General features: G+C 37.7%; 24 non-coding genes across 24 annotated transcripts; 13 read left to right on the forward strand and 11 right to left on the reverse strand.

The window, feature by feature from the left end:
• The first annotated feature begins 236 nt into the window (after nt 1-236).
• Trnaw-cca (transfer RNA tryptophan (anticodon CCA)) lies at nt 237-308 on the forward strand. The gene has a single exon. It is a non-coding gene; the product is annotated as a tRNA-Trp (tRNA).
• Nucleotides 309-729: 421 nt separating this feature from the next.
• Trnaw-cca (transfer RNA tryptophan (anticodon CCA)) lies at nt 730-801 on the forward strand. Its single transcript has one exon. It is a non-coding gene; the product is annotated as a tRNA-Trp (tRNA).
• A 559-nt stretch (nt 802-1,360) lies between these two features.
• On the reverse strand, nt 1,361-1,442 carry Trnas-aga (transfer RNA serine (anticodon AGA)). Its single transcript has one exon. It is a non-coding gene; the product is annotated as a tRNA-Ser (tRNA).
• Nucleotides 1,443-1,851: 409 nt separating this feature from the next.
• Trnaw-cca (transfer RNA tryptophan (anticodon CCA)) lies at nt 1,852-1,923 on the forward strand. Its single transcript has one exon. It is a non-coding gene; the product is annotated as a tRNA-Trp (tRNA).
• Nucleotides 1,924-2,482: 559 nt separating this feature from the next.
• Nucleotides 2,483-2,564, reverse strand: Trnas-aga (transfer RNA serine (anticodon AGA)). Its single transcript has one exon. It is a non-coding gene; the product is annotated as a tRNA-Ser (tRNA).
• A 409-nt stretch (nt 2,565-2,973) lies between these two features.
• Nucleotides 2,974-3,045, forward strand: Trnaw-cca (transfer RNA tryptophan (anticodon CCA)). Its single transcript has one exon. It is a non-coding gene; the product is annotated as a tRNA-Trp (tRNA).
• A 559-nt stretch (nt 3,046-3,604) lies between these two features.
• On the reverse strand, nt 3,605-3,686 carry Trnas-aga (transfer RNA serine (anticodon AGA)). Its single transcript has one exon. It is a non-coding gene; the product is annotated as a tRNA-Ser (tRNA).
• Nucleotides 3,687-4,095: 409 nt separating this feature from the next.
• On the forward strand, nt 4,096-4,167 carry Trnaw-cca (transfer RNA tryptophan (anticodon CCA)). Its single transcript has one exon. It is a non-coding gene; the product is annotated as a tRNA-Trp (tRNA).
• Nucleotides 4,168-4,726: 559 nt separating this feature from the next.
• Nucleotides 4,727-4,808, reverse strand: Trnas-aga (transfer RNA serine (anticodon AGA)). Its single transcript has one exon. It is a non-coding gene; the product is annotated as a tRNA-Ser (tRNA).
• Nucleotides 4,809-5,209: 401 nt separating this feature from the next.
• On the forward strand, nt 5,210-5,281 carry Trnaw-cca (transfer RNA tryptophan (anticodon CCA)). The gene has a single exon. It is a non-coding gene; the product is annotated as a tRNA-Trp (tRNA).
• Nucleotides 5,282-5,840: 559 nt separating this feature from the next.
• Nucleotides 5,841-5,922, reverse strand: Trnas-aga (transfer RNA serine (anticodon AGA)). Its single transcript has one exon. It is a non-coding gene; the product is annotated as a tRNA-Ser (tRNA).
• A 401-nt stretch (nt 5,923-6,323) lies between these two features.
• On the forward strand, nt 6,324-6,395 carry Trnaw-cca (transfer RNA tryptophan (anticodon CCA)). The gene has a single exon. It is a non-coding gene; the product is annotated as a tRNA-Trp (tRNA).
• Nucleotides 6,396-6,954: 559 nt separating this feature from the next.
• Trnas-aga (transfer RNA serine (anticodon AGA)) lies at nt 6,955-7,036 on the reverse strand. Its single transcript has one exon. It is a non-coding gene; the product is annotated as a tRNA-Ser (tRNA).
• Nucleotides 7,037-7,445: 409 nt separating this feature from the next.
• Trnaw-cca (transfer RNA tryptophan (anticodon CCA)) lies at nt 7,446-7,517 on the forward strand. The gene has a single exon. It is a non-coding gene; the product is annotated as a tRNA-Trp (tRNA).
• Nucleotides 7,518-8,076: 559 nt separating this feature from the next.
• Trnas-aga (transfer RNA serine (anticodon AGA)) lies at nt 8,077-8,158 on the reverse strand. The gene has a single exon. It is a non-coding gene; the product is annotated as a tRNA-Ser (tRNA).
• Nucleotides 8,159-8,567: 409 nt separating this feature from the next.
• On the forward strand, nt 8,568-8,639 carry Trnaw-cca (transfer RNA tryptophan (anticodon CCA)). The gene has a single exon. It is a non-coding gene; the product is annotated as a tRNA-Trp (tRNA).
• A 559-nt stretch (nt 8,640-9,198) lies between these two features.
• Nucleotides 9,199-9,280, reverse strand: Trnas-aga (transfer RNA serine (anticodon AGA)). The gene has a single exon. It is a non-coding gene; the product is annotated as a tRNA-Ser (tRNA).
• A 409-nt stretch (nt 9,281-9,689) lies between these two features.
• Trnaw-cca (transfer RNA tryptophan (anticodon CCA)) lies at nt 9,690-9,761 on the forward strand. The gene has a single exon. It is a non-coding gene; the product is annotated as a tRNA-Trp (tRNA).
• Nucleotides 9,762-10,320: 559 nt separating this feature from the next.
• On the reverse strand, nt 10,321-10,402 carry Trnas-aga (transfer RNA serine (anticodon AGA)). The gene has a single exon. It is a non-coding gene; the product is annotated as a tRNA-Ser (tRNA).
• Nucleotides 10,403-10,811: 409 nt separating this feature from the next.
• Nucleotides 10,812-10,883, forward strand: Trnaw-cca (transfer RNA tryptophan (anticodon CCA)). The gene has a single exon. It is a non-coding gene; the product is annotated as a tRNA-Trp (tRNA).
• Nucleotides 10,884-11,442: 559 nt separating this feature from the next.
• Trnas-aga (transfer RNA serine (anticodon AGA)) lies at nt 11,443-11,524 on the reverse strand. The gene has a single exon. It is a non-coding gene; the product is annotated as a tRNA-Ser (tRNA).
• Nucleotides 11,525-11,933: 409 nt separating this feature from the next.
• On the forward strand, nt 11,934-12,005 carry Trnaw-cca (transfer RNA tryptophan (anticodon CCA)). Its single transcript has one exon. It is a non-coding gene; the product is annotated as a tRNA-Trp (tRNA).
• Nucleotides 12,006-12,564: 559 nt separating this feature from the next.
• On the reverse strand, nt 12,565-12,646 carry Trnas-aga (transfer RNA serine (anticodon AGA)). The gene has a single exon. It is a non-coding gene; the product is annotated as a tRNA-Ser (tRNA).
• Nucleotides 12,647-13,055: 409 nt separating this feature from the next.
• Trnaw-cca (transfer RNA tryptophan (anticodon CCA)) lies at nt 13,056-13,127 on the forward strand. The gene has a single exon. It is a non-coding gene; the product is annotated as a tRNA-Trp (tRNA).
• The last annotated feature ends 388 nt before the right edge of the window (nt 13,128-13,515 follow it).

Here is a 13,515-nt window from a genome sequence, read left to right on the forward strand (position 1 = left end):
TCGGCAAGTTTACAATTTTGGATTGTAGCCGCAGTCGATATTTTCAATATTCAAGTTTGTCTTGTACATTTTGTCTATAAATTATCATGATTGATTCGCGTTGAATCGTATATTTTTCAAAAAGTAAGGAAAACACGATTTTATTTTTTTTACAGCCAAAGGGAGGGGTACAGGTTTAGTAGGATCGATAATAACCTGAGCGTTATAGACTAAAAATTCCATTAGGTTGGAAGAAGGACTCCGTGGCGCAACGGTAGCGCGTCTGACTCCAGATCAGAAGGTTGCGTGTTCGAATCACGTCGGGGTCATATGTATTTTTGATGCAATTTGAGTCCAAAATTAACTCCTTTATACTTAATACCAGATGCGACAACAACCTGTCGTAAGTGCCACATCGTCATACGGAAGTCATCTGATAAGTTCTTAATTTTCCATTAGCAAGTCTGAATTAGGAAACTTAGCCTTTGTTAAATTATAGTAACTAGAGTTAAATTCGGCAAGTTTACAATTTTGGATTGTAGCCGCAGTCGATATTTTCAATATTCAAGTTTGTCTTGTACATTTTGTCTATAAATTATCATGATTGATTCGCGTTGAATCGTATATTTTTCAAAAAGTAAGGAAAACACGATTTTATTTTTTTTACAGCCAAAGGGAGGGGTACAGGTTTAGTAGGATCGATAATAACCTGAGCGTTATAGACTAAAAATTCCATTAGGTTGGAAGAAGGACTCCGTGGCGCAACGGTAGCGCGTCTGACTCCAGATCAGAAGGTTGCGTGTTCGAATCACGTCGGGGTCATATGTATTTTTGATGCAATTTTCTAGAGATATTGAAAAGGTCTCCCATTCAACGTTTACTTTGTGTCAATTGAAAGAAACTGATTGCAAACTGTGTGAGTGAAAGAGATACCTACTCAGTTGATGCCTGTTTCTCGTTCAAGTTACATGTCAGTGAAACACAAAGATTCTCACATACGTTATTCTTACTTTGTATCTAACAGTTTTCCTTCAATAACAATTTAATTTCAGACGGAAGATAGGAAAGCTGACGATTTTTATCAAAATCAAAGTATTTACTGGCAAATCACCGTTTTATCTCCCCGAAATTGTTAGGATTGATACTGAGAGTGTGTGCCTTTTTCTTCCTCTATGCATGATACCTTAACGATCTTCCTCAGTCACCAGTTAAGCTGAATGAACTCTGTCATATAACATCTGAATTCATTCAAAATGGTCGTTTTCAGGACAGAATCAATCTGTGGGTAACTTATCGATAACTTTGTTTCCTACTTGTCTTTGAGCGCGTTGAGTGAGCAGTGTGTGTGATTCATTACAAAAAGTGGATATCAAAAAGTCTGCGTCGTCGACAGGATTCGAACCTGTGCGGGGAGACCCCAATAGATTTCTAGTCTATCGCCTTAACCACTCGGCCACGACGACTTGATACATTCGTCCAAAATTAACTCCTTTATACTTAATACCAGATGCGACAACAACCTGTCGTAAGTGCCACATCGTCATACGGAAGTCATCTGATAAGTTCTTAATTTTCCATTAGCAAGTCTGAATTAGGAAACTTAGCCTTTGTTAAATTATAGTAACTAGAGTTAAATTCGGCAAGTTTACAATTTTGGATTGTAGCCGCAGTCGATATTTTCAATATTCAAGTTTGTCTTGTACATTTTGTCTATAAATTATCATGATTGATTCGCGTTGAATCGTATATTTTTCAAAAAGTAAGGAAAACACGATTTTATTTTTTTTACAGCCAAAGGGAGGGGTACAGGTTTAGTAGGATCGATAATAACCTGAGCGTTATAGACTAAAAATTCCATTAGGTTGGAAGAAGGACTCCGTGGCGCAACGGTAGCGCGTCTGACTCCAGATCAGAAGGTTGCGTGTTCGAATCACGTCGGGGTCATATGTATTTTTGATGCAATTTTCTAGAGATATTGAAAAGGTCTCCCATTCAACGTTTACTTTGTGTCAATTGAAAGAAACTGATTGCAAACTGTGTGAGTGAAAGAGATACCTACTCAGTTGATGCCTGTTTCTCGTTCAAGTTACATGTCAGTGAAACACAAAGATTCTCACATACGTTATTCTTACTTTGTATCTAACAGTTTTCCTTCAATAACAATTTAATTTCAGACGGAAGATAGGAAAGCTGACGATTTTTATCAAAATCAAAGTATTTACTGGCAAATCACCGTTTTATCTCCCCGAAATTGTTAGGATTGATACTGAGAGTGTGTGCCTTTTTCTTCCTCTATGCATGATACCTTAACGATCTTCCTCAGTCACCAGTTAAGCTGAATGAACTCTGTCATATAACATCTGAATTCATTCAAAATGGTCGTTTTCAGGACAGAATCAATCTGTGGGTAACTTATCGATAACTTTGTTTCCTACTTGTCTTTGAGCGCGTTGAGTGAGCAGTGTGTGTGATTCATTACAAAAAGTGGATATCAAAAAGTCTGCGTCGTCGACAGGATTCGAACCTGTGCGGGGAGACCCCAATAGATTTCTAGTCTATCGCCTTAACCACTCGGCCACGACGACTTGATACATTCGTCCAAAATTAACTCCTTTATACTTAATACCAGATGCGACAACAACCTGTCGTAAGTGCCACATCGTCATACGGAAGTCATCTGATAAGTTCTTAATTTTCCATTAGCAAGTCTGAATTAGGAAACTTAGCCTTTGTTAAATTATAGTAACTAGAGTTAAATTCGGCAAGTTTACAATTTTGGATTGTAGCCGCAGTCGATATTTTCAATATTCAAGTTTGTCTTGTACATTTTGTCTATAAATTATCATGATTGATTCGCGTTGAATCGTATATTTTTCAAAAAGTAAGGAAAACACGATTTTATTTTTTTTACAGCCAAAGGGAGGGGTACAGGTTTAGTAGGATCGATAATAACCTGAGCGTTATAGACTAAAAATTCCATTAGGTTGGAAGAAGGACTCCGTGGCGCAACGGTAGCGCGTCTGACTCCAGATCAGAAGGTTGCGTGTTCGAATCACGTCGGGGTCATATGTATTTTTGATGCAATTTTCTAGAGATATTGAAAAGGTCTCCCATTCAACGTTTACTTTGTGTCAATTGAAAGAAACTGATTGCAAACTGTGTGAGTGAAAGAGATACCTACTCAGTTGATGCCTGTTTCTCGTTCAAGTTACATGTCAGTGAAACACAAAGATTCTCACATACGTTATTCTTACTTTGTATCTAACAGTTTTCCTTCAATAACAATTTAATTTCAGACGGAAGATAGGAAAGCTGACGATTTTTATCAAAATCAAAGTATTTACTGGCAAATCACCGTTTTATCTCCCCGAAATTGTTAGGATTGATACTGAGAGTGTGTGCCTTTTTCTTCCTCTATGCATGATACCTTAACGATCTTCCTCAGTCACCAGTTAAGCTGAATGAACTCTGTCATATAACATCTGAATTCATTCAAAATGGTCGTTTTCAGGACAGAATCAATCTGTGGGTAACTTATCGATAACTTTGTTTCCTACTTGTCTTTGAGCGCGTTGAGTGAGCAGTGTGTGTGATTCATTACAAAAAGTGGATATCAAAAAGTCTGCGTCGTCGACAGGATTCGAACCTGTGCGGGGAGACCCCAATAGATTTCTAGTCTATCGCCTTAACCACTCGGCCACGACGACTTGATACATTCGTCCAAAATTAACTCCTTTATACTTAATACCAGATGCGACAACAACCTGTCGTAAGTGCCACATCGTCATACGGAAGTCATCTGATAAGTTCTTAATTTTCCATTAGCAAGTCTGAATTAGGAAACTTAGCCTTTGTTAAATTATAGTAACTAGAGTTAAATTCGGCAAGTTTACAATTTTGGATTGTAGCCGCAGTCGATATTTTCAATATTCAAGTTTGTCTTGTACATTTTGTCTATAAATTATCATGATTGATTCGCGTTGAATCGTATATTTTTCAAAAAGTAAGGAAAACACGATTTTATTTTTTTTACAGCCAAAGGGAGGGGTACAGGTTTAGTAGGATCGATAATAACCTGAGCGTTATAGACTAAAAATTCCATTAGGTTGGAAGAAGGACTCCGTGGCGCAACGGTAGCGCGTCTGACTCCAGATCAGAAGGTTGCGTGTTCGAATCACGTCGGGGTCATATGTATTTTTGATGCAATTTTCTAGAGATATTGAAAAGGTCTCCCATTCAACGTTTACTTTGTGTCAATTGAAAGAAACTGATTGCAAACTGTGTGAGTGAAAGAGATACCTACTCAGTTGATGCCTGTTTCTCGTTCAAGTTACATGTCAGTGAAACACAAAGATTCTCACATACGTTATTCTTACTTTGTATCTAACAGTTTTCCTTCAATAACAATTTAATTTCAGACGGAAGATAGGAAAGCTGACGATTTTTATCAAAATCAAAGTATTTACTGGCAAATCACCGTTTTATCTCCCCGAAATTGTTAGGATTGATACTGAGAGTGTGTGCCTTTTTCTTCCTCTATGCATGATACCTTAACGATCTTCCTCAGTCACCAGTTAAGCTGAATGAACTCTGTCATATAACATCTGAATTCATTCAAAATGGTCGTTTTCAGGACAGAATCAATCTGTGGGTAACTTATCGATAACTTTGTTTCCTACTTGTCTTTGAGCGCGTTGAGTGAGCAGTGTGTGTGATTCATTACAAAAAGTGGATATCAAAAAGTCTGCGTCGTCGACAGGATTCGAACCTGTGCGGGGAGACCCCAATAGATTTCTAGTCTATCGCCTTAACCACTCGGCCACGACGACTTAATACAAAATTAACTCCTTTATACTTAATACCAGATGCGACAACAACCTGTCGTAAGTGCCACATCGTCATACGGAAGTCATCTGATAAGTTCTTAATTTTCCATTAGCAAGTCTGAATTAGGAAACTTAGCCTTTGTTAAATTATAGTAACTAGAGTTAAATTCGGCAAGTTTACAATTTTGGATTGTAGCCGCAGTCGATATTTTCAATATTCAAGTTTGTCTTGTACATTTTGTCTATAAATTATCATGATTGATTCGCGTTGAATCGTATATTTTTCAAAAAGTAAGGAAAACACGATTTTATTTTTTTTACAGCCAAAGGGAGGGGTACAGGTTTAGTAGGATCGATAATAACCTGAGCGTTATAGACTAAAAATTCCATTAGGTTGGAAGAAGGACTCCGTGGCGCAACGGTAGCGCGTCTGACTCCAGATCAGAAGGTTGCGTGTTCGAATCACGTCGGGGTCATATGTATTTTTGATGCAATTTTCTAGAGATATTGAAAAGGTCTCCCATTCAACGTTTACTTTGTGTCAATTGAAAGAAACTGATTGCAAACTGTGTGAGTGAAAGAGATACCTACTCAGTTGATGCCTGTTTCTCGTTCAAGTTACATGTCAGTGAAACACAAAGATTCTCACATACGTTATTCTTACTTTGTATCTAACAGTTTTCCTTCAATAACAATTTAATTTCAGACGGAAGATAGGAAAGCTGACGATTTTTATCAAAATCAAAGTATTTACTGGCAAATCACCGTTTTATCTCCCCGAAATTGTTAGGATTGATACTGAGAGTGTGTGCCTTTTTCTTCCTCTATGCATGATACCTTAACGATCTTCCTCAGTCACCAGTTAAGCTGAATGAACTCTGTCATATAACATCTGAATTCATTCAAAATGGTCGTTTTCAGGACAGAATCAATCTGTGGGTAACTTATCGATAACTTTGTTTCCTACTTGTCTTTGAGCGCGTTGAGTGAGCAGTGTGTGTGATTCATTACAAAAAGTGGATATCAAAAAGTCTGCGTCGTCGACAGGATTCGAACCTGTGCGGGGAGACCCCAATAGATTTCTAGTCTATCGCCTTAACCACTCGGCCACGACGACTTAATACAAAATTAACTCCTTTATACTTAATACCAGATGCGACAACAACCTGTCGTAAGTGCCACATCGTCATACGGAAGTCATCTGATAAGTTCTTAATTTTCCATTAGCAAGTCTGAATTAGGAAACTTAGCCTTTGTTAAATTATAGTAACTAGAGTTAAATTCGGCAAGTTTACAATTTTGGATTGTAGCCGCAGTCGATATTTTCAATATTCAAGTTTGTCTTGTACATTTTGTCTATAAATTATCATGATTGATTCGCGTTGAATCGTATATTTTTCAAAAAGTAAGGAAAACACGATTTTATTTTTTTTACAGCCAAAGGGAGGGGTACAGGTTTAGTAGGATCGATAATAACCTGAGCGTTATAGACTAAAAATTCCATTAGGTTGGAAGAAGGACTCCGTGGCGCAACGGTAGCGCGTCTGACTCCAGATCAGAAGGTTGCGTGTTCGAATCACGTCGGGGTCATATGTATTTTTGATGCAATTTTCTAGAGATATTGAAAAGGTCTCCCATTCAACGTTTACTTTGTGTCAATTGAAAGAAACTGATTGCAAACTGTGTGAGTGAAAGAGATACCTACTCAGTTGATGCCTGTTTCTCGTTCAAGTTACATGTCAGTGAAACACAAAGATTCTCACATACGTTATTCTTACTTTGTATCTAACAGTTTTCCTTCAATAACAATTTAATTTCAGACGGAAGATAGGAAAGCTGACGATTTTTATCAAAATCAAAGTATTTACTGGCAAATCACCGTTTTATCTCCCCGAAATTGTTAGGATTGATACTGAGAGTGTGTGCCTTTTTCTTCCTCTATGCATGATACCTTAACGATCTTCCTCACTCACCAGTTAAGCTGAATGAACTCTGTCATATAACATCTGAATTCATTCAAAATGGTCGTTTTCAGGACAGAATCAATCTGTGGGTAACTTATCGATAACTTTGTTTCCTACTTGTCTTTGAGCGCGTTGAGTGAGCAGTGTGTGTGATTCATTACAAAAAGTGGATATCAAAAAGTCTGCGTCGTCGACAGGATTCGAACCTGTGCGGGGAGACCCCAATAGATTTCTAGTCTATCGCCTTAACCACTCGGCCACGACGACTTGATACATTCGTCCAAAATTAACTCCTTTATACTTAATACCAGATGCGACAACAACCTGTCGTAAGTGCCACATCGTCATACGGAAGTCATCTGATAAGTTCTTAATTTTCCATTAGCAAGTCTGAATTAGGAAACTTAGCCTTTGTTAAATTATAGTAACTAGAGTTAAATTCGGCAAGTTTACAATTTTGGATTGTAGCCGCAGTCGATATTTTCAATATTCAAGTTTGTCTTGTACATTTTGTCTATAAATTATCATGATTGATTCGCGTTGAATCGTATATTTTTCAAAAAGTAAGGAAAACGCGATTTTATTTTTTTTACAGCCAAAGGGAGGGGTACAGGTTTAGTAGGATCGATAATAACCTGAGCGTTATAGACTAAAAATTCCATTAGGTTGGAAGAAGGACTCCGTGGCGCAACGGTAGCGCGTCTGACTCCAGATCAGAAGGTTGCGTGTTCGAATCACGTCGGGGTCATATGTATTTTTGATGCAATTTTCTAGAGATATTGAAAAGGTCTCCCATTCAACGTTTACTTTGTGTCAATTGAAAGAAACTGATTGCAAACTGTGTGAGTGAAAGAGATACCTACTCAGTTGATGCCTGTTTCTCGTTCAAGTTACATGTCAGTGAAACACAAAGATTCTCACATACGTTATTCTTACTTTGTATCTAACAGTTTTCCTTCAATAACAATTTAATTTCAGACGGAAGATAGGAAAGCTGACGATTTTTATCAAAATCAAAGTATTTACTGGCAAATCACCGTTTTATCTCCCCGAAATTGTTAGGATTGATACTGAGAGTGTGTGCCTTTTTCTTCCTCTATGCATGATACCTTAACGATCTTCCTCACTCACCAGTTAAGCTGAATGAACTCTGTCATATAACATCTGAATTCATTCAAAATGGTCGTTTTCAGGACAGAATCAATCTGTGGGTAACTTATCGATAACTTTGTTTCCTACTTGTCTTTGAGCGCGTTGAGTGAGCAGTGTGTGTGATTCATTACAAAAAGTGGATATCAAAAAGTCTGCGTCGTCGACAGGATTCGAACCTGTGCGGGGAGACCCCAATAGATTTCTAGTCTATCGCCTTAACCACTCGGCCACGACGACTTGATACATTCGTCCAAAATTAACTCCTTTATACTTAATACCAGATGCGACAACAACCTGTCGTAAGTGCCACATCGTCATACGGAAGTCATCTGATAAGTTCTTAATTTTCCATTAGCAAGTCTGAATTAGGAAACTTAGCCTTTGTTAAATTATAGTAACTAGAGTTAAATTCGGCAAGTTTACAATTTTGGATTGTAGCCGCAGTCGATATTTTCAATATTCAAGTTTGTCTTGTACATTTTGTCTATAAATTATCATGATTGATTCGCGTTGAATCGTATATTTTTCAAAAAGTAAGGAAAACACGATTTTATTTTTTTTACAGCCAAAGGGAGGGGTACAGGTTTAGTAGGATCGATAATAACCTGAGCGTTATAGACTAAAAATTCCATTAGGTTGGAAGAAGGACTCCGTGGCGCAACGGTAGCGCGTCTGACTCCAGATCAGAAGGTTGCGTGTTCGAATCACGTCGGGGTCATATGTATTTTTGATGCAATTTTCTAGAGATATTGAAAAGGTCTCCCATTCAACGTTTACTTTGTGTCAATTGAAAGAAACTGATTGCAAACTGTGTGAGTGAAAGAGATACCTACTCAGTTGATGCCTGTTTCTCGTTCAAGTTACATGTCAGTGAAACACAAAGATTCTCACATACGTTATTCTTACTTTGTATCTAACAGTTTTCCTTCAATAACAATTTAATTTCAGACGGAAGATAGGAAAGCTGACGATTTTTATCAAAATCAAAGTATTTACTGGCAAATCACCGTTTTATCTCCCCGAAATTGTTAGGATTGATACTGAGAGTGTGTGCCTTTTTCTTCCTCTATGCATGATACCTTAACGATCTTCCTCACTCACCAGTTAAGCTGAATAAACTCTGTCATATAACATCTGAATTCATTCAAAATGGTCGTTTTCAGGACAGAATCAATCTGTGGGTAACTTATCGATAACTTTGTTTCCTACTTGTCTTTGAGCGCGTTGAGTGAGCAGTGTGTGTGATTCATTACAAAAAGTGGATATCAAAAAGTCTGCGTCGTCGACAGGATTCGAACCTGTGCGGGGAGACCCCAATAGATTTCTAGTCTATCGCCTTAACCACTCGGCCACGACGACTTGATACATTCGTCCAAAATTAACTCCTTTATACTTAATACCAGATGCGACAACAACCTGTCGTAAGTGCCACATCGTCATACGGAAGTCATCTGATAAGTTCTTAATTTTCCATTAGCAAGTCTGAATTAGGAAACTTAGCCTTTGTTAAATTATAGTAACTAGAGTTAAATTCGGCAAGTTTACAATTTTGGATTGTAGCCGCAGTCGATATTTTCAATATTCAAGTTTGTCTTGTACATTTTGTCTATAAATTATCATGATTGATTCGCGTTGAATCGTATATTTTTCAAAAAGTAAGGAAAACACGATTTTATTTTTTTTACAGCCAAAGGGAGGGGTACAGGTTTAGTAGGATCGATAATAACCTGAGCGTTATAGACTAAAAATTCCATTAGGTTGGAAGAAGGACTCCGTGGCGCAACGGTAGCGCGTCTGACTCCAGATCAGAAGGTTGCGTGTTCGAATCACGTCGGGGTCATATGTATTTTTGATGCAATTTTCTAGAGATATTGAAAAGGTCTCCCATTCAACGTTTACTTTGTGTCAATTGAAAGAAACTGATTGCAAACTGTGTGAGTGAAAGAGATACCTACTCAGTTGATGCCTGTTTCTCGTTCAAGTTACATGTCAGTGAAACACAAAGATTCTCACATACGTTATTCTTACTTTGTATCTAACAGTTTTCCTTCAATAACAATTTAATTTCAGACGGAAGATAGGAAAGCTGACGATTTTTATCAAAATCAAAGTATTTACTGGCAAATCACCGTTTTATCTCCCCGAAATTGTTAGGATTGATACTGAGAGTGTGTGCCTTTTTCTTCCTCTATGCATGATACCTTAACGATCTTCCTCACTCACCAGTTAAGCTGAATGAACTCTGTCATATAACATCTGAATTCATTCAAAATGGTCGTTTTCAGGACAGAATCAATCTGTGGGTAACTTATCGATAACTTTGTTTCCTACTTGTCTTTGAGCGCGTTGAGTGAGCAGTGTGTGTGATTCATTACAAAAAGTGGATATCAAAAAGTCTGCGTCGTCGACAGGATTCGAACCTGTGCGGGGAGACCCCAATAGATTTCTAGTCTATCGCCTTAACCACTCGGCCACGACGACTTGATACATTCGTCCAAAATTAACTCCTTTATACTTAATACCAGATGCGACAACAACCTGTCGTAAGTGCCACATCGTCATACGGAAGTCATCTGATAAGTTCTTAATTTTCCATTAGCAAGTCTGAATTAGGAAACTTAGCCTTTGTTAAATTATAGTAACTAGAGTTAAATTCGGCAAGTTTACAATTTTGGATTGTAGCCGCAGTCGATATTTTCAATATTCAAGTTTGTCTTGTACATTTTGTCTATAAATTATCATGATTGATTCGCGTTGAATCGTATATTTTTCAAAAAGTAAGGAAAACGCGATTTTATTTTTTTTACAGCCAAAGGGAGGGGTACAGGTTTAGTAGGATCGATAATAACCTGAGCGTTATAGACTAAAAATTCCATTAGGTTGGAAGAAGGACTCCGTGGCGCAACGGTAGCGCGTCTGACTCCAGATCAGAAGGTTGCGTGTTCGAATCACGTCGGGGTCATATGTATTTTTGATGCAATTTTCTAGAGATATTGAAAAGGTCTCCCATTCAACGTTTACTTTGTGTCAATTGAAAGAAACTGATTGCAAACTGTGTGAGTGAAAGAGATACCTACTCAGTTGATGCCTGTTTCTCGTTCAAGTTACATGTCAGTGAAACACAAAGATTCTCACATACGTTATTCTTACTTTGTATCTAACAGTTTTCCTTCAATAACAATTTAATTTCAGACGGAAGATAGGAAAGCTGACGATTTTTATCAAAATCAAAGTATTTACTGGCAAATCACCGTTTTATCTCCCCGAAATTGTTAGGATTGATACTGAGAGTGTGTGCCTTTTTCTTCCTCTATGCATGATACCTTAACGATCTTCCTCACTCACCAGTTAAGCTGAATGAACTCTGTCATATAACATCTGAATTCATTCAAAATGGTCGTTTTCAGGACAGAATCAATCTGTGGGTAACTTATCGATAACTTTGTTTCCTACTTGTCTTTGAGCGCGTTGAGTGAGCAGTGTGTGTGATTCATTACAAAAAGTGGATATCAAAAAGTCTGCGTCGTCGACAGGATTCGAACCTGTGCGGGGAGACCCCAATAGATTTCTAGTCTATCGCCTTAACCACTCGGCCACGACGACTTGATACATTCGTCCAAAATTAACTCCTTTATACTTAATACCAGATGCGACAACAACCTGTCGTAAGTGCCACATCGTCATACGGAAGTCATCTGATAAGTTCTTAATTTTCCATTAGCAAGTCTGAATTAGGAAACTTAGCCTTTGTTAAATTATAGTAACTAGAGTTAAATTCGGCAAGTTTACAATTTTGGATTGTAGCCGCAGTCGATATTTTCAATATTCAAGTTTGTCTTGTACATTTTGTCTATAAATTATCATGATTGATTCGCGTTGAATCGTATATTTTTCAAAAAGTAAGGAAAACGCGATTTTATTTTTTTTACAGCCAAAGGGAGGGGTACAGGTTTAGTAGGATCGATAATAACCTGAGCGTTATAGACTAAAAATTCCATTAGGTTGGAAGAAGGACTCCGTGGCGCAACGGTAGCGCGTCTGACTCCAGATCAGAAGGTTGCGTGTTCGAATCACGTCGGGGTCATATGTATTTTTGATGCAATTTTCTAGAGATATTGAAAAGGTCTCCCATTCAACGTTTACTTTGTGTCAATTGAAAGAAACTGATTGCAAACTGTGTGAGTGAAAGAGATACCTACTCAGTTGATGCCTGTTTCTCGTTCAAGTTACATGTCAGTGAAACACAAAGATTCTCACATACGTTATTCTTACTTTGTATCTAACAGTTTTCCTTCAATAACAATTTAATTTCAGACGGAAGATAGGAAAGCTGACGATTTTTATCAAAATCAAAGTATTTACTGGCAAATCACCGTTTTATCTCCCCGAAATTGTTAGGATTGATACTGAGAGTGTGTGCCTTTTTCTTCCTCTATGCATGATACCTTAACGATCTTCCTCACTCACCAGTTAAGCTGAATGAACTCTGTCATATAACATCTGAATTCATTCAAAATGGTCGTTTTCAGGACAGAATCAATCTGTGGGTAACTTATCGATAACTTTGTTTCCTACTTGTCTTTGAGCGCGTTGAGTGAGCAGTGTGTGTGATTCATTACAAAAAGTGGATATCAAAAAGTCTGCGTCGTCGACAGGATTCGAACCTGTGCGGGGAGACCCCAATAGATTTCTAGTCTATCGCCTTAACCACTCGGCCACGACGACTTGATACATTCGTCCAAAATTAACTCCTTTATACTTAATACCAGATGCGACAACAACCTGTCGTAAGTGCCACATCGTCATACGGAAGTCATCTGATAAGTTCTTAATTTTCCATTAGCAAGTCTGAATTAGGAAACTTAGCCTTTGTTAAATTATAGTAACTAGAGTTAAATTCGGCAAGTTTACAATTTTGGATTGTAGCCGCAGTCGATATTTTCAATATTCAAGTTTGTCTTGTACATTTTGTCTATAAATTATCATGATTGATTCGCGTTGAATCGTATATTTTTCAAAAAGTAAGGAAAACGCGATTTTATTTTTTTTACAGCCAAAGGGAGGGGTACAGGTTTAGTAGGATCGATAATAACCTGAGCGTTATAGACTAAAAATTCCATTAGGTTGGAAGAAGGACTCCGTGGCGCAACGGTAGCGCGTCTGACTCCAGATCAGAAGGTTGCGTGTTCGAATCACGTCGGGGTCATATGTATTTTTGATGCAATTTTCTAGAGATATTGAAAAGGTCTCCCATTCAACGTTTACTTTGTGTCAATTGAAAGAAACTGATTGCAAACTGTGTGAGTGAAAGAGATACCTACTCAGTTGATGCCTGTTTCTCGTTCAAGTTACATGTCAGTGAAACACAAAGATTCTCACATACGTTATTCTTACTTTGTATCTAACAGTTTTCCTTCAATAACAATTTAATTTCAGACGGAAGATAGGAAAGCTGACGATTTTTATCAAAATCAAAGTATTTACTGGCAAATCACCGTTTTATCTCCCCGAAATTGTTAGGATTGATACTGAGAGTGTGTGCCTTTTTCTTCCTCTATGCATGATACCTTAACGATCTTCCTCACTCACCAGTT

The sequence above is a fragment of the Mytilus galloprovincialis genome, chromosome 12, assembly GCF_965363235.1.
Source record: "Mytilus galloprovincialis chromosome 12, xbMytGall1.hap1.1, whole genome shotgun sequence".
NCBI classification, from domain to species: domain Eukaryota; kingdom Metazoa; phylum Mollusca; class Bivalvia; order Mytilida; family Mytilidae; genus Mytilus; species Mytilus galloprovincialis.